This window comes from Ooceraea biroi, chromosome 1 (assembly GCF_003672135.1).
Source record: "Ooceraea biroi isolate clonal line C1 chromosome 1, Obir_v5.4, whole genome shotgun sequence".
Classification (NCBI taxonomy): domain Eukaryota; kingdom Metazoa; phylum Arthropoda; class Insecta; order Hymenoptera; family Formicidae; genus Ooceraea; species Ooceraea biroi.
In genome coordinates, this window is record NC_039506.1 from 14,073,271 (window position 1) to 14,092,207 (window position 18,937).

The 18,937-nt window shown below is 43.2% G+C and overlaps 1 protein-coding gene across 11 annotated transcripts in view; it reads left to right on the forward strand.

Moving 5' to 3' along the window:
* Positions 1-18,937, forward strand: part of LOC105281020 (peripheral plasma membrane protein CASK) — a 188,175-nt gene that overhangs the window by 82,555 nt on the left and 86,683 nt on the right. The gene's annotated exons all lie outside the window — the stretch shown is intronic.

Sequence of the window (18,937 nt, forward strand, 5' to 3'; positions counted from 1 at the left end):
GAATGCACCTACCTTCGCGCCGATCCTGCTCGGCCCGAATCGAATCCTTCGGTGCCGCATCTGTCCCGCCATTCGGCCGCAGGATCCGCTGGATGTGGAGAGAAAACGGCCGCCCCAGTCTGACTTGGATCCAACCGTTGCCACTGACTGGTGTAACGGTGCACAGTAGCTCGTTTGCCACTCATTCACTCGCGAACACTCTCACTACACTTTCGCGACGCAACAATTCCCGAAAGAGATGCGACGTAAACGGATCTGTGCCAATGAGATTCAAGCTCGCACCGCGCCGCGCATGCGTCGGCTATCAAGATACGCGGTCGCGTTCAACGGCGAACATAACCTCGAGTCCCCGCGAAATACGCGAATACTGGCGCACATGGAATGTCGACGCGCGTTCGCGTTCGAACGACGTTTAATGGCACGGCACGCGCGTGTTTCGGCAACAATTCGCCGGGTACGAGACGCCGTTTTCGCGGGATTGTTACGGCGGAAGCGGAGAAACCGACGAGATTAACCGAGATTACCCGAGAGCGCGCGGAGACATCATTCGACTCACGTAGTACTTCCAACGTTCGAGAAGGACGCGCGAGACGCGGTAATGCGGTTTACCCCCCTCGAGGACGCGGTCGTACAAGTATTTTTATTAGAGATATCACGCACGTTTTATCAAGTACTCGACGCGTCGGTTTATCTCGTAAGATTGCCGCGAGAAGTCGAGAGGTTAACTCGCGGCTCGGTTCGGTTTCGCGGGTGCTCCGGAAAGCGCAGTTCTCGCGTTTGAATTCGCAGGTTATGTACGCCGGCAATCGCGGCGCGCGGTGCGACGCAGGCGCGCAGTTTGAACATTCGAAGGCTCGAATTTCATTGGCGGATCTCGCGTTCGGACAGATTCAGATTCACTCTCGGGAAATTACTGCGTCGCGAGTGCGAGTGACGGTAGCGAGCAAACGAGTGAAGTGCAAATGCAGATGTGCGTATACCGAGCAGATAACGGTTGGATCCAAACCAGAGAGTCTGGAGAACGCGGCGTTTTCTCACATCCAGCGAAACTTGCGAGCGATCGGCAGCAGCAGATGCGACACTGGAGCATCGGTGTTCGGGCCAGGCAGCATCGGCTCGAAGGTAGGTTCACGAAGGGATCCGTTGCACCCTTATTTAACCCTCTGCGATCGGAAGCTGCGAGGTATCCGAAACTTGACACGGATATCCCGGATTCAGACCGGATTCAGAGAAGTAAAGTCGCTCGTGTGTGGGTGCACGCACACACGTGAGTCCGCTGCCCGAGTCTAATCGGCAGGGTTACCTTTGTTTCAGGTATACGTGTAGCGGAAAACGTGGCCGTTCCTGAGTCGCGGCTAACTTCGGTGAGTCACAAACGCATGCGGACGGGTGTTAGAGGTGTCGGGCTCCTTGCAGCTCGTTGAAAGCAGTGCGGCTTGCATTTGCATGTAAAGTTTTTCACGTGCGCACACACGTGCGAGCCACTGGATGGACGAAAGGGGCAGCGTGTCACGTATCGTTTGCGTAACTTTAAATTAACTTTAAATTACATACATTCTCCTCTGAAAGAAGATATTTCTCCACGCAATATCCAATTATTTGAGCGTTGTACCTTTATTGCCGCAAAGAGGAAGGCCGCACGCATAAAAAGTAGTTGGAGATTCAGTGTCTCGTTAAGCTAATTGGACGTTATACTCAGACACCACGACGCATTATTATTGACTCACACTGTTGCAAGCGTGCCTCGATGTATTCGTAAATTGCACTGTTTTCAGCGAGAAGCAAGTTATGTTCTCTGAAAAATTCATTTTTCTCTTTAAAACAAAGCTCGACGAGAAACAAATTTAATATTGCGAGTTTTAGCGGAACACAGGGGTCGATCAGTTCGCGATGCATTAATTTCGCTAAGAATCATAACACTTGGCGTTTAATAGTGGCATTAACAGCACCCTCTCATTAATCTCGATTATCGCTCTGTACTTGGAATCAGTCCCGCGCGCCCTGCGACATTACGTACTCTCAAAACGCGCTTGCGGCACTCGCGCCGAGGGTAAATTATTCGGCGGAAATTTGCGCGGAGCGCACGCTCTCACTCCGTTCTAATTAAAATACTCGAGGATCAACGGGGATTCGGAGGGATTAAGCAAAGCGCAAGGACACCCTCCGGAAGAGTCCCCTCGTTTGCGCGGCGCCGACTGCGGTCGTACGAAATATGATTGTCCTTGAAGTGGAGTTGTAGGTGAACGGGTGGTGTCTCATGCCCGACGCGGAGGGTGCAATACTCCGGCGCGATGCAATTAAATCGTGCGCGCATGCACAGGTGCACGGGCGGCGTGCATATTTCAGAGGCAACATATGTATGTGTGTGTGATGTGAGGTACGGGCGCGTACATGTGTGCATGTATGCGTGCTCCCGGATACGAGAAGACGCATCGACGTATCGAGCGGACACAATGCAGGCCATCGAGATCTAGCGACGTCGGACCGACGCCAGATCGATTCCGCCGACGACAACGGAGGGACAAGGAGGCGTCGTTCCTCGTCAATGGTACCGAAAATCGTCCGGACTGCGCCGAAGATTCCGTAGCCACCTACGTGGTTTCCTTTCTGTCGACGCACACCGCGCAGACCACGTCAACCCCTCGACGCTCGATTGACGAGAGAGAGAGATGGTGCACGAGGCGAGTGCCGTTTCCCCCATTGACAGAAAATCGTTAACGACGCGCGGCGCGCTCGCAAAGGGTTGCCGCGCACGATGACGAGCGGGCGTACCTAGGAATTAATAAAGTTCGACATTGAGCTCGTTGCTCGGTATTAACCCAGATGCGAGTGAACGCCGGTGTTGCATTTCACGTCTCTCGCTTACCCGCGCGCACAGTTTCGAATTTCGGATCGGTCGGCGGTCTGACGAGTACTCGGTAGTAAGACTGGCACGTAAGCGTAATCGCTGCGACTGATTAGATTTTCCGGCTAACAAAGCGAGGAATAGGGTATGTATATATAGGTGTATGTTCTGACGAGACAAAGTGGATTGGTAGGATCTCCTTCAGCATTTTTGCAAGAAAATCTAATACATTCGAGTCGACGTGTTTCTATCTTGATTAAAGACGTGTACAGTATACAATAAGAATAATTTTCGATGAAATTGACGATCGTAGGATACTCCTGCTTTTCTCGGCGAGATGAATAAGCTTGGGTGGCTTGCATGTAAAGGGATATCGATTTTTCTATCGTTTACGAGATGTAAAAGGAAGTGTCACGTCTCAATATTTTATATTGGAATAACTTTCTGGGCTTTATTAGATGCTCATTTTCTTGATAATTAAATATCTTTATTCAGCCGTGGAATATTTTCAGAATTTCTTGAAAAAATACCGTGCCACCTACGCTTAAAGGTACTGCTTAAAGGCTCGTGAGGAGCCTTTTACAAGCTCAATTCTATCACATGAAAATATCGAATTTTCAGTCTACGACATTCCTTTGTACGCTTTACATTTCTCAGGTCTATTGAATCCATTGACTCGGAATGCCAAGTATTTTGAAATAAGCAGTTGCCTTCTCTCCAGAGAGATACTATTTAGTAGCGATTCTAATCAGAAGTTTTACTTTTGCAATGTAGATCAAAAGCATCGACGAAATTATCGTGCAATAATATGTCATCATTCATCATTTCATTGAAGAGATAAAAACTAACAAGCTTCTTACAGTGGAGCATTTTAAATCGTCTCACTGACAAATAAATATTTGCGACGATTTACATTTTATTTTAAATTCTACGAATTTCTCGTTTGATAAATCAAATTTGTTTTCAATATATATTTCCATGACGTATTTTATAATATTGCAGTGTTAGATATAAATTAAAAAAATATTCGATGAAACATTTTTCGTATTAACTATCGTGCAACAAAGATTTATTTATGCTTTTAACAATATAATAATCGTGCTATTTTTTCTCCTTTATAGGAGAGATTATTATATAAAATATAATACCATTTTATGTCTTTCTTTTGTTTCGATAAAAAAAACGGTACGTTACGTCGAATTACCGCGTATGCACCGCTGCGTTTTTTCCCGATGCACGAATTTCTCTTTCCTTTTTTTTCGTTATCAACTTCGTGCACGCGCGCTATAGAGTCATGCGTTTTTACCCGGCTCGATACAAAGGAGGAAACAATTCCGATGCAGTGCCCGTAATACTTTATCTCTGATAGAGCAGCAGCCGAAGATATGGTACGCGGCGATGCCGGGCTATTCGCGAATCCAAGTGCAGCGACGTGCGGAATAAAGCCGCGTGCGGCAGCATCCCTTATGCCGTACATGACAGCTGAAAAAAAGAGGCAGATCTCTATCTCCTATCGTGGGAAATGAAATGTATCAGTTGTAGGATTTCCGACGAGCAAGCGAACGTCGCCTCTCTTCGAGGATCCTTCAGCGGAATGTTAATCCCTGTATTTATCAAAATACCCATCGTAACGTCTAACAAAATCTACGAGTATGTTCGCGAAAAATATCTATAATATCTATAGAAATATATAAAAGTATATATATAAATGCACATAAATAATATAAATAAAATAAATATAAAACTAAATACTGATATTGGGCTTGATGAACGTAATTCCGGCTTTTACAGGTATAATATCGGGATAAGAGATACTTTCAAGAGCGAGAAGCAAGTTGAAAGTTTTATCTGGAGTCGAGTTATCAATTGAGTCAACGTTGGCTGATGTCACCGAGATCGTTTCGACAGGCACATATGACGTTGTCGAATTATGCACAAAGCCTCAGAGACTTGCGCGATCATTGGAGGATTACGCGACCGTCATCTTACACCCGTCGCTGCAATGCTGGCATATGTATTCATGAACAGGGTGTGTAAGGTACGCAAGCCAACTGCATACTGCAAATGGTCAGCGGAAGCGTGTGCATTGCAACGCATCGCGGACGCTCACTACTGCACGTATAGCGAAGACTCGAGAATGCGATGCAAATTGTTGTTAGATTATTCTGGGATAACGACAGCGATCTTCGATCCTCCAAGATCTTACATGCAAATCGCAGGAATCATCTTGTGAAATCATCTCTACTGCTTTCACAGAAAATGCCGTAAAATTGATATCGCAATTCCTAAAAGCTGGATTTCATTAAACTTGATATATTTTATTCTACAATAATATAATTTTAAAATTCACCAAATTCTGTTCTAGAATTGATAGAAACGAGTATTTAGACATTTCGTGTTGAGGATTTTTAATGATTGAGATATAATGATTGCGCGCGTTACTTTTCATATTATACCGAGCGGAGATTTCACATGTAGTAAATATACATGCACACACATGTTCATTTCGCGCATTCTCTGCGGGTTAAATTTTACGCTAGGAAGTTCGCGTAACCACTTCAAGGATACGATCCCTAATTAAAAGCGCTGCTGACAACGACGTTCGCGCTATCGCGCCGGAGATGGTCTCGCGCCGGTAGATTTCATCTGCCTGAAACTTTACGGACACAAATTTCACGTATCTGGGTATCAAATTTCGGGGGTTAAATAAAATTACATCCTGAGTTATGCGCACTCACACACAGGCACATGTACAGAGAAAACTACTCCAGTTCCGCAATCACAGTAGTTTAGACACTTTGAGTTTTACAAGTACGCTGTATTTAAAATGTAATTCAAATGTTTCGTGTGCAGTCCATGCATGGGAAAAGCCTTTATTAATATTGTTGTAATCATCGACTAAGAAGATAGATCCGAGGCAATATTGTGACATTTACATTCTTGTTTCATCTCCAATCGCAGTAGGATTTCTCACTGTAAGTTTCAATTTTAACACATCGCATTTTAATAACCATTAATTAATTCTGTGAACTGGTGGGAAGCTCAGATTATTATCTCTTTGTATCGTAAAATTGTAGGAATTCCATGCTTAAAAGACGATCTGTTCATTCATGCAATTCTAATTTTAACAATTCAGTTTTTTCAATAAGCAGATTTATCGATTTAATGATTTCCAAGAATCTTTCCCGGCAACAAATGATTCATTACGCGTGCAGCCGGCAGCTGATAAACCCGAAAATAATTCGAACAATGAGTTCAATTCTGCGGAATGAGATTAGGGTGATTTCGTTGGAAAGTGCCACATGTCTCCTACGCTCGTTTTAGTAATGTGCGGTGTAGATTGATGGATTTTACGTACTCTGCAGCATCCGTAGAGGTTGTGTCGTTTCGGGAATTGCGTGGGCAGCACTCCCCTTTACTCTCAGTCCGAATTTCCATGCACAGTTGAGCGCCTGATTTCTCGTTGACGATAACCATTCTCACGATGAAGCATCTAAGAGAATCTTCGAATGTATTTGTACAGCGAGAAACGCCGATTCGAAGAAACAAACATATTTAATTTAATAGTAGAAGATTACGTTAATTTAGCATGCAATAACTTTAATAGTCCTCGACCAATTTTTTTCTAATTGCACAACTAGTTGAGGACGCAATAATATATAATTTGGTAGATGAGAAATGATAAGATTCTTATCGTGATAATCTTTCTTTGATCTTGCTCTGATCCTCGTTCTAACTTTATTTGACACCTGTCAGCCAAATCCGACCAGATTCTTCGTAGAGTAGAAATGCTCTTCTGTCTATTAAAGTAACTCACTTTTAGTAACCATCGTCATTCGAAGCTCCAGACGAATTATGTAACTGACAGAGATGCGCGATACCGGGCCCGCGTGTGGGTGACGGGGGTTGCGAGAAATCGCAGGACGGTGAATAGTGCGCTGGGAATACACTGCAGAGCTTTAGATGTTGGCTGCAGTCCGACGTGTATACCTTTATAATTCCCCGGATTACAGGAGGGAAAGAGAGAAACGCGGAGGAGGAAACGTGAAGCTGTCGTTTGGAACGGACGCGAAAGAGACGTACTCGAGCACTTTGCCGCGCGGTATCGGTCGTGACTACGATACGTAAACGACGAAATTGCTTGGATTGCGGACGATCCATCCGCGAAATCCTGGCTTCGATCCTCGTCTTCGCGGGTCCCGAATCTGCCCAACGCCGACCAGCAAGACGCGAGTTGGCGAGTTGGCGACTTGGCGCTTCCGACAGAGACGCATTTTTCTCGTTTCCGCATCGGAGAGTGCAGCGGGAGATATTTTCCGTCCTTTGGTTCACAGGGCAGAGAGGACAGGATTAAGCCGAGCGACCTTTCCGATACGACAAACTGACGTCGAAGTAGCGCCAACGTAAGCCGGATACGAGCGTGTGCGAAACGGTAAAGACCCGCAAGGATCAGACGAGCGGAGGACGAGAAAAGGCGAATCGAGAGAAAATCGGTGCTCGACGAAACGAGCAATTTTTATATTTATCGGATATTCCTTGTTTCCTCTCACGCGCGCCAGGTACTCGTATCGTTGCACACGCGAACGCGGAAACACGTGGACGAGCTATTTCCGGATGTGCTCCTTCCGCGAGAGAGCTGACGTATAATCCCCCGGCTATTTCGCGTACGATGACAATACGCGAGCGGGTATTAGCAACTTTTGCTTGTCGAAGCCACCTTGCTGCACTCGTCCTCGCGCGGATTCGTCGTTATTTCGCGTTTATTCAGTTTCGCGTAGATCGCGGATCATCGGCGTTTCCACGCGCGCGACACGGATTTGTAGAAGCGCGATTGAAATAAACACCGTGCTTTTTTCGGGATTTCTCCGCGATGATAACGCACACATGAGTGCACGCGCAAACGTGATGTGCATGTGTCTAACCTATTTTCCCATTCATTCGACGGAATAAACGTGCGACGCGTTAACTTTGTGTGACAAACAATTAGTTTGACGCATTCTGCGCGAGGCTTTGCGCTGATGCAGCTCTTCCGCCGTATATTTTCTCTCTCTGTTTTTTTTTATTTGAAACGAGTGCCAGCGACGCTGCACAATCCCTAAAACTAATGAATTAATGTTCCCATATTGATGCGAGACACGCTGTCACTTGGTGAATCACTGTGATACTCACCGCGGTTTTACCTGAATATGCTCATTCTGGCTTTTTTTGGCATGTATGCAGACAGGGAAATGCGCTCGTTACTCCAGACTGATGAAACAATTCCGTTCCGCCAGTTTCCGCCTCTGCGTTTTAATGGCGCGGCCGTGTTAAAAATGCCACGTACGAAGGAACGTTTCTGCGTCACTATATTTTCAAGATATCAATTATTAATATATCCGCAATACGTGGAACAGTATAAACGCGTTACAGTCGAGCAATGTAACCGCATTATCATAACTTTTTTATGATCGTTATTTATACGAGATCGTGAGAGGCAATTCACGAATAATATATTATGTCCGAATAATGGTACTTCATTGCATAACGCAGTGATGATTTTTTGAGATTTTAAGCAGAAATGGAATAATTATCTCACAGTCGTAAAAGTTACATCGAATGAAAAGAAAAATATTTTCATTGCGATTGTAACAACGATATTAATGTATTATAATATTAACAATATTAATGCGCTATTAATGACACATACACGTCGACACGAAGGCATTTACGTGAAAATTGACAACTTTAATATCCAATTAGCGGTATTATTGCAACCGACGTTCTGCTTTATTGCTCTCTTAACCGTAATATAACAAAACTATACACATTCACGTTGATAACGCGAGCCATATCGTTCGAAACCCTCGTCTTATAGCTCGTCGTATACCGTGCATGCCCGTTTTACCGTATCCCCATCATTCCCATTTATCTCTTCAGTTTGATCTCTCTCGGCGATGTAAAGCTTGCGTCGCAAAGACACCTGGACGTTCGGGCGCGGTTTACATCCGCACAACGACGATAGGTAGCCCTCGTTAATCGATGTAATTATTTGCTAGCGGTTGGCGATCGTTGTGTAACACGTGGTTAGGGCATTCGGGCGATCGTGCACGACCAAGCCAGAGGCCTGTTGGCGATCGCAGTCAACCCGCTCTCTCGACCCTGACAACCCAGCCAGATATTCGGTCAGTGCATTCCCTAATATCGTCCCATGGAAAATTGAATTGTTCGAATCGTCAACGGTCGACTGAGTAAAGCCATCAGTGTAGAGGACTGACCTTCGGCCAACGAGGCGTTAGCGCGCGCCGGACGATACTTCGATGACCAAAGTTAATTTACGTTGTGCTCCTAAATAAACGCGCTTCTTTGCCGCAGAACTTAGCGACTACCTGCGGAGCTCTACCACTTGGACGGAATTTCTCTCGGAAAAGATGGGAATTTTGAACGAGGAAACCGTTCCGGATCTCGACGAGCCCGCTATTTCCTATCGCTAGTTAACATCACGTTATTTTTTAACGCCATTTACTGTTTGTGGGGATTTGGTTAATCGCGAATATCGATCATGGTACATGTAACTGGCTCGTTGTCTCTCGCTCCCCCGTAGGCAAACGTAGAATAACTGAATTAATCACAGGTGGTATGCGTTGTAATTTCGGTGGTACCGCGCGTTAACGCCATGCAAATTGACCTTAATGAAACCTGCGTCAAGCGCATTTCTTTGAAAGCCGATGATCACTGGACAGGTAATTACCAATTTCGCGTTACGTGCCGTATGCATTAACGTAATATCGCTGTTGAAATCGCCGCGCGTATCTTTCGTTCCTCGTATTGCGAATTAATTATCGATATTTAATTGCTGCTTTTGTCTGCAACGTACACCTCCACGTTACTTACTCGTACTCGCCGCGTTCAAGTTTTAATTTTTTCTTTTAACTTTTAGAGACTTGTGCGCTGTGCCATAATCGTTTCACCTCTGCGTGTTCGAGAAAAATGTAACACCTTCCTCTCACGTGACGTACTTATTTTATCAACCCTTAATTCAAGTTATTTCGACGAAGCTTCTCCCTTGATAGTTGGATCTAAAGTTTCATTATTCTTAGTCTTATTAAATCGAAGGTAAAATTAAATGAGAGTTGAATTGTCATTAAACTAAACAAACAAGAAAATTTATATAGAACCTTACAATTCATATTTCCATTTCAAGCACGCAATAACATAAAAGTGCGATCGCAACCATTACACGTAACGTTTTGTTTAGAATTACATAATCGCTTCACAGCCTCACGTGCCAGTAATTTATGCATAAATTGCAGCCATTATGAGAGAAACCATGCGACTCCGCAATTTCTTACGTCTCCTTCTTACCTAAAATGTATTATAATTAACACTTGTCACGTGAAGAAAGTTGATGAGGCAGCTCTGGATACATGGGGTTGAGAAGCAGAGAACAATGAGGTCTCCCTGTAGTTGGCGCAATTAATATGTATCAAGGATCCGTCGCATCAAATCCAGACCCCCTTTTGCTAGGAGCATCGCGGACGAGGCTAAAAACGAGGCGGAGAATATCTTGCGGCTGTGTTTTACTGCGCTAAGAGGGAAAGGAAGAGAGAGATGAGATCTCGTAAGACGCGACTGAGGAGCAAATTTGTAACGTCAGGTCGTGTCGGTGCGTTTTCCCTTCGCCGCAGGGAGGAAAGAAGCGCGACGGAGAGCGATGACCTATAATACTTCGAAAGAAAGAGGCTTGATAAATTTAGGGTGCGAGGTGACGAAGGGATGTGCGAATGCACGAAAACCCTATCCGCTCACCGAAAGCGAAATAACCCGCGGTTGCATCCCGGACGTGGTGGCTCGTAAAAAAACACGCATTTATCCCACCTCCAGCGTCTCGCTGTCACACGAGTTTCCTTTTTTCCCAGTTTCGGTCCCAGGTGCTTTCCCGCACCTCATTTAAAGCCTTCCGCGTTCTTCCTCTTTTTCTCTTTTTTTCTCTTTCTCTCTTTCACTATATATATAAAACCGATGGATAGACGAGGAGAAAAGACACACACACACACACACACACACACACACCACACACACACACACACACACACACACACACACACACATATGTCTCTTTTCTCCTTGTCTATCCATCGGTTTTACTCCGTGTCTTTCTGCGGAATCTGCGACCCGATGTTTCATGCTGATTCGGTGGTCGCGTCTCGAGGGCGCGACTTTTATCTCGCTTCCACTTCGAAAATTGAGTTGGTGCACGAATCCTGGAGCAGCGGAGCGTAATGCAGCGTCCTGAAAGCCTCCCTCTCTCCCGGGTGTGGTTTGCAGGAAGTTATGTGTCATCTCGAGTGCAGTCGCGGCTTTCGGGCGGATTAAATTAATCGATATATAGCGACCCTTTCTTCTTTTTCAGAGCGGTTTAATTCTGTCGTGGCAGTTATGTGAATTTTATTCGTCTCATGAGTCTAAAGAGGAGAGCTGAGGGAGCTTTTTGTAGGTTTCCTGTCTGTTCAAAATTATTATTTATTTTGTTGAAGAAACGTTAGATTATACATTCATTTTTAATCAATATTATTTTATTCTGAGTCGAGATCTATCGAATTGTTAGAAAATAGTCTCTTCGTGGAATTGGGACGAAGCTCAATATTTTTGCTACCTTTCTTTCGCGTCTACAAAGTTCAGAGAGACGAACACTCGAAACGGTATATATCAAGAAAGTCTATTTTTCAGTGACTCATTTCTACTTGTCTCGGATGTCTTGGTCAATTAATCGACGGCGATAATAGCGTTGACCTTTACTTTACGGTATTAGTAACATCTTGACTTTTTGTCACATTTTGACTGAAACACCGCTTATATAGATAAGACCAGAGTTCCACGGACTTAGGTTCAGTTATTAGTCAGCTATTAGTTGCTGTTTATATTGTGTGCTTTAAATAAATAATAATAAAATTATTATTTTATTACCTGAGTAGTGAATTTATTGAGAGTGGATATACTGGACGGCTCCACATTACCTATGTGAACCTAGCACCCGACTTTTAAAAAATTAATTTTACAGGAAATGGTTGTTGGGTGCGAGTCATTTTTTTTAATTTTTGTATTTTTTAATGGTTAAAACTACAAACGAAATTATTGTTACTACAAACAACTACAAACGAAATATTACCATTTCCTGTATTAAAAAATTAATTTTTTAAAAGTCGGGTGCCAGGTTCACATAGGTCTCCACATTGAGTAAGTGTGAACTGTCCTATATCATTTACGATTTTAATCAATATGTCTTAAAAGTATGCTTTGATATCTTCAACATTTCTTAATACATTTGCTGTGGAGAGATCAAAGATAAGTCAAATTTTAATAAGATTCTCTGTCGTTAACTTCATCACACATTTCGTGTTCCTCATTTTCATTCTCCTTGTTATTTTTACCATTTTTATCATTTTTACCGGTATGTTATGTCTCAGTGTTTAATGATGGCTATAAAATGTGAATAGCGAACGCGAAAAATAACTTTTCTTTTTTCGTACCGAATTTCGTCATTTCACTGCACTCTCATCCAGCTTCACCTATATTTCGCATGTACATCGCGCACGCGCGCGTGATTCTCCCTCGACGTTCGCATTAATTTCAACAATGCTGGAAATTAGATTGCTCTTAATGCCATGCGACCTAATATTCGTGATACCATGATACATCGTGATATACTATATCGCGCGGAAGGCGTGTGGAAGGAAATTCCCCGCGATGCACCACCGTTAAACATCACAGTTTTTTATCGCACCCCGGGGCCGGGGCTTCCACACCGAATACTGATACGCGACGACGATTCCGGCTTTTTTCTATGGCAGTTGCAGGGATTACACGAACCGCTTCATAACTCGAATCGTGATATATCGTGGCCGGCAGCTCCTCCGCTGGCGGTATTAATCGGCTATGAATATAATATCTGGCGGCGTCGATCCTCCCGGCGGCTGTTTCCTCTTTTACGTTGTTTTTCATCCCGACCGAGCCGACTTGGCGCGCGAATTTAACGCGTAACTCTCCCCCCGTCTAATCGAAATAGCCTGCCACCACCGTTAAATTGAATTAAAGCTGGCCACCTGAGCACTCTCGAACTTGGCAATCCGCTTGAATGGACGCGCGAGGTCCTGATCCTCAAATCCTCGCGGAGCATCGCAGGAGCCATCTTGTCAGAGGATTTCTCCAGTCGTTTCTCTAACGGTGGCCGCTGCCGGTCTCTAACGGTTCCGGGTTGTACGCGGTCCATTACGGGGATTCTGATACCGAGCACGATGTAAGGACGATTAGTATCTCAAGGTCTTGCCGACTGCGACTATCTCTTTCGTCGTCAACGTCGTAATATGAATTCGAAATTAGTACTAATTTCTCTCTCTCTCTCTCGTTCTTTCTCTTCTTCCTATGTTTTACGCGAGTTTACTTGTACATGCCCATGCATCGTCGAAATACGCGAACATTATTACTCGGAGCGTATTCCATGCGTATTACATGCGTGTACCGCGCGATCATTGTTCGCTGGTTTCATAATTAATACCTTCATGAATTTAATCGGGTAAATGGGCCCCATAAAGCGATTGAATTAGCTCAAATGTACTGCACTAGTGGAGGGAGAAACAGAGATTGCATTCCTGCCTCACATTTAATGAGCTCCATAGAAACAGTGCCGATATAAAATTTTCCGCGTTATACAATCCACGTGTTTAGGAGAATGCCGTAAAATATTCTAAAATAAAACAGCCATTCAATATAGTTAATTAGGCGGCAATAATTAATATTATAATTCTACGTGAACTCTTTTGCATGGAATGCATCAGAATTACAATTCAGCTGTTTTTATATTGAAGTACCTGCAGGTAGCATTTGCTTCTGCAAAGCATTCGTTTCGTGCTCATTGTATGAGATCAGCGGGCCGTAAAATCAGTAAAAGTCTGAAGTTGTATTTCGCAGCGCAGTGTCAGTTGCAAAGAAAGTAGAAAGAAACGAAGACAAGAATAATCGAAGAAGAGAAATTCGGAAAGGAGGCTACGCGAAGCTATAAAATTCTTTATTTGTCCGGTTAGTGTTGTACATTTAAATGTCTCTCGGATCGCTCCGTGCCGTTACGTGTCCAGAATGTGAAAGAGTAAAGTTTATTATTTAAATTTTACCCCTCTGAGAAACAGCGCCATCCTACACAGGCTATATCGACAAAATTGCTCGTACCTTAGGGTGAAATAATAATATTCGTATTTTATGGTTTATTCTGCTGTAATTCTTCTGTTGCGAAATACATTTCGTTCTCAAATTTCGCCTTTAGAAAAAACTCGAAAGTTTATGAAACTTTCGTCTCGCATAAAACTTTAGAAAATGCGAAAGTAGCACTCAGACATGCATCTCTATACTATTCATTATTTTTTTATTATTTAGTTAAATTACTTAAGAACGAATCTTGAGAACATTTCGATCTCCAAGCGCTCCTTTGTACATAGCAGCGTCCCGTTTCCGAAACGTTACTGCCGCAGAGTAGTTTATCGCGTCGCTCGGCTTTTTAGTTATAGAAGAAGATCGTGATAAAGGTATCGGATAAAGAATCCGAGAGGACGATAAGTAGCGAGGCATCGCGGATATAACTCCTCGAAGGTACCTCTCAGCCCTCCCGAGGGAGCCGGGCGTCGACTGGCCGCAACATCCTTTACGATTATGCTCCTAATGGTCCCGCCTCGTTCCTCCAATGTGCATTGACTGCATCGAAGAGTGACGGCGGCGGCAGGGCGACAAGCACGAGCGATCGTTTTCCGTGTGATGGACCGGAAACTAACCGGGAGTTATCGACACGTGTGGATTTCATCCACTTACTTTACGAGCGCGCGCTCTCTCGCCGAGAAACGCCGCGACAAGCCGGATCGTATAACGATATGGGCCGTTGAGGATCCGGTACGCGATTTTGACAAAGTTTTCGAGTTTCATAGCGGACGCGGCCACGTGTGAACGGATGCACTCTCGTCGGCCAGCGTCACGCAATGGTGCTGGCCATATAGTCGTGAGATCCACACACGAACGTGTGTACGTGTGAATTCAATCTGGCGACCTGGCGAACGTTTTGAATTTGTTTGATTAAACCGTGAAGAAAAATTGATGATTCAATCTGCACGCGTGATTGCTTCTTAAGAGCGCTCGCCTTCGTTTATTCGGTAAAACTGTATGTTTTATACGTGTGTGCACACGCACAGCGAGAATACCGTGCGATATCTCTGATCGGCCAACGAGGTTGCAGGATTTCTTTTTTTAGCGGGTTTTCGTTGTAGATTCCACATCGGTTTACCTGATGAATTTACGGAGATACAAACGCAAACGTACTCTATGCGTCGACAAGGGATGTGTTTTTCTGTTGTGAATATCTCTATTATTCTCTTGTCTGCATCATATTGCGTATCAAAAATGTATGTATGTGTGTACGTGTACATGCGCATGTATATGTATCTTTCATTTTCTCTCTCCGAGCGTTTCACCAAGCCAAGAGCATATCGCTGTTCATCGAGATTTCGTTTACCGATTCGCGGATTCTTGGACACAGCTTTCGTGTTTCTAACGTGGTAGATTCGTGATCAATACTCTGACACGATACTACTCTGCTCCAGTGGAATTCTATTATTTTCGTGTAATCTCAAATTGTGTTTCCATCCACGTCTCACTGAGAGAGAAACAGAGAAAAAGAGAGACATGTGCACCTAAATCGCGGAATGAAACAAATCGAAGTACCATGTACGTGGAAAAATGGTGTGTAACTCATAAATATTAATTACTATCTCGTCAGATTGCATTTATTTTTAATTTTATTCACTGTGCGGCTGGGTTGTTTGACTTCCTAATGCTGCTTACAAAAGTAAGCGCATCCCTCTCCTCTCTCCCTCTCTCTCTCTCTCTCTCTCTCTGCTTTAATATTTTTATATTTTACGCAGATGGGCGCGGCACAACGTCGGCGAAACTCGCTCGCCCGCATAGATTTATTTTAACAAGCATGGCTATTTTTACTCGCGCCTATGTGGCTGGCATGTTCATACATTTTGCTAATTCAGTATGCGTACGGCATTTTCTCGTAATCTAGGAAGAAGGTAACGCGAAAAGCGGTACGAGCATCGCGTAACCGTCGTATAACCCGACCTCGCCCCTGCGCAGTTTGAAAAATTAACTGTATAAAGAGTGAGAGAAAGAGAGAGAGAGAGAAAAGGACAAAGTGTGGCTCGCACGGCGAAACACCCAGTATGTGGCCGGCGTGCGAATTCACCCTCGATAGTCCGCAATGCGGAATTCTCGGCTCGAACGTACACACGCAAAAGGAGCGCGAATAGTCCTCCCCGAAAACTTATGGGACTATTTCGACATTGCATTAGATTCTGTCTGATTGTCGCAAAAGTGTTCGCCGAATTGTCGAACACAGCGACATCAAAACGCTGTTGAAACTTTTGTTCCATGTAAGTGCGGTCTCTCTCATCGCTGCCACGTAATACGCTGGAGTGTAGCGTGTATCTCTGCAAATTGAATGAAATGTTTAAACTTTATTTACAATTATTCATAATTTTGCAGATTAGTCAGGATCATGATTTGCCGGTTTATGCTGAAATTTTTATGAGAAATAGATAATTTTATAATTTTTTGTGTGATCTTCTTTGAATGTAATAATATGATAAAATTAATCGCATAAATAAGATATAACTCCATTTATTTAAAAATGTATATAATCTCGCTTATTCAAGTGTAACGTATTTTTATATTAAAATCCTTACTTGTATTTTTACGGCCGGATCATGATTTTGTACGGCTGAAGTTGTCAACTTTGCATGAACACTTATCGGGTAATAGTATCGTGCATGCAATTTAGTGAATTTGCTGCTTTCAGTTTATCGTGACACGTACAAAAATCAGCCTTTTTATATGTAAACGGTTAATCGAATTTTATAACGATGGTGTCGTGAAGTTTATAACGTGTAGCACGGCAACGTTGTATATTTATGCATATCCTTGTTACGAAAATTTATAACGACGTGTAATATATGAGAAATATATGAGCGTTGATATCGTACGAAACATCTATGAGTTTTCGCTGGTTATTAACATAAAATATAATAGAATTGCAAAATTATATATATTCGGAGTTTTAACTAAATTTTATCTATGCTCGTGACATTCAATATAGGGTAACATTTGCTCATTAATTATTACAATAGCTAAGAAACTAAAGAACTGTACCATTTTTGGTCGGTACCTGGCATTGATCGATTTTACTAATTTAGTAACCCATATGGGGAAATTAGCTGCACTCATTCCAAGTAGAAATTACGGTACATTTATTCAATTACGGTACAGTTTCCGAATTTGCGATCCATGGAAAACTAAAACGTTCGAAATTCTCGCGATATAATCGCGGTTATATAGTGATACCGATTAATCGGTAGTTGTCCAAATAAAAACAGCGTCAGAGTTTGCTTCGTGCTGCTGTCATCTTTGTATCGGATGTTACAATGGTGCGGTGCTTCCTCAATATACACATAGAACTATGAAATCATCGTCGATGTCCAGAATGCGTCACGTACAACGCAACAATCGCACAAATAAAAAAAAACACAGCTGCCGATGAATCAGATCGAATCAAATTAAGCGGAACGACAATAGTTGCCAGGCATTCAATCATCATTTTCGAAAACTGACCAATCTGCTTTTTTCCCTCCCGCCATTCGCGACTGCAACAGTATCAGTTTTAATCTTTACACGTATGAGGTTTATGGGCGGGTCTATCTCGTGGGGATGCTTTACGTCGATAACGAACCACGTGATATGCGGGAGCAGGTCTTTCCATGCATCGAGGGTGTATCGCTATTTGCTTCGAAAAATCCACCTCCCGTAGCCTGCTATGCAGATTCGGGTCGGCTGTCATTTGACGCGAGTGCACCGTATTATGGTTACGGGATTCATCTCAGCGATAGCGCCGGGGCTAAGCCCGGTAGCTCCCCGTTGCATTTTCCCCATTTGCACGGAATACCCGGTCGATTGCCTTGTTGATGAATATTCCCCGGGTATTCTGTATCTCGCCGCGCTAACGACCGGCTCACCCTTGTCGGGTTTGATTACTCCTCAAAGATTCATTAAAATCTTTTCCGCGACGGTTTTTTCTTGCTCAGTCGCGGGCTTTCATCGCGATACGGTAATTTCGCGAACGTCGACGGGTTTCGACAAACGATCAATTATTGAAGCGGCAAATTTGGGACGCTCGTCGGCTCTTTTGCTTCTTCGATTACGCGAATTAATTATCGCGAATCGAAATTAATACGGCTCGTCCGGCTTTTGTGTGCGCCCGTTGTTTTGCATAATTTGTTAAAGATTTTGACATATTCGCGATGATACGCGTCAGCCATGGCGAATTATACGGAATACGACTGTGTTCCAAATACTTGCTGCAAATATGTTTGGCTAATTACATTTTCGGTGCTAATTAATAAAGATTGATGTTGAAAGGACAAAAATAATCATTCCGAAGAACAGATATAGAAGCCGAAATATACTGTAGAATTTGTTATACAATTTAATACACTCGTAGCATAGTATTACCTATATCAAATAGTAGCGGTAATTATACTTATTTGATTTGCTAATTCACGAAATTCGCGATATTTCTTATGCGAGATTTTAATGAAATTTATAATTTACGATCATATTTTATACATTTATCTGAAAATACGAAATGCGGGCGCATACGCACGCGCACATTTTCAATGAAAACGTAATTGAATATCCGTCGTTAATAACATATGAATCAGCAATTTCGATTATGTACGCTAACACAAGTTACATGAATACATTTACGTGGAAATAAAAAATTCAGTTGGAAAATATTATTTTGTATTATTCCCTCAGCAATTAAATACTTCCGGTTTAAAAGCTATCAAGGAACAATGTAAACAACATTTGACCATTCTTTTGAAAAAAATTACTGAATACAATAAATGCAAAAGTGGAAAACGTTTAAAAAGATCACAAGAAATGTGCGCCACAATCGAAAATGAAGTGTAAGCATTTTAGTTCGATTTCTCTTCTCGCTTTTCGCAAACAAGAATAAAGGAA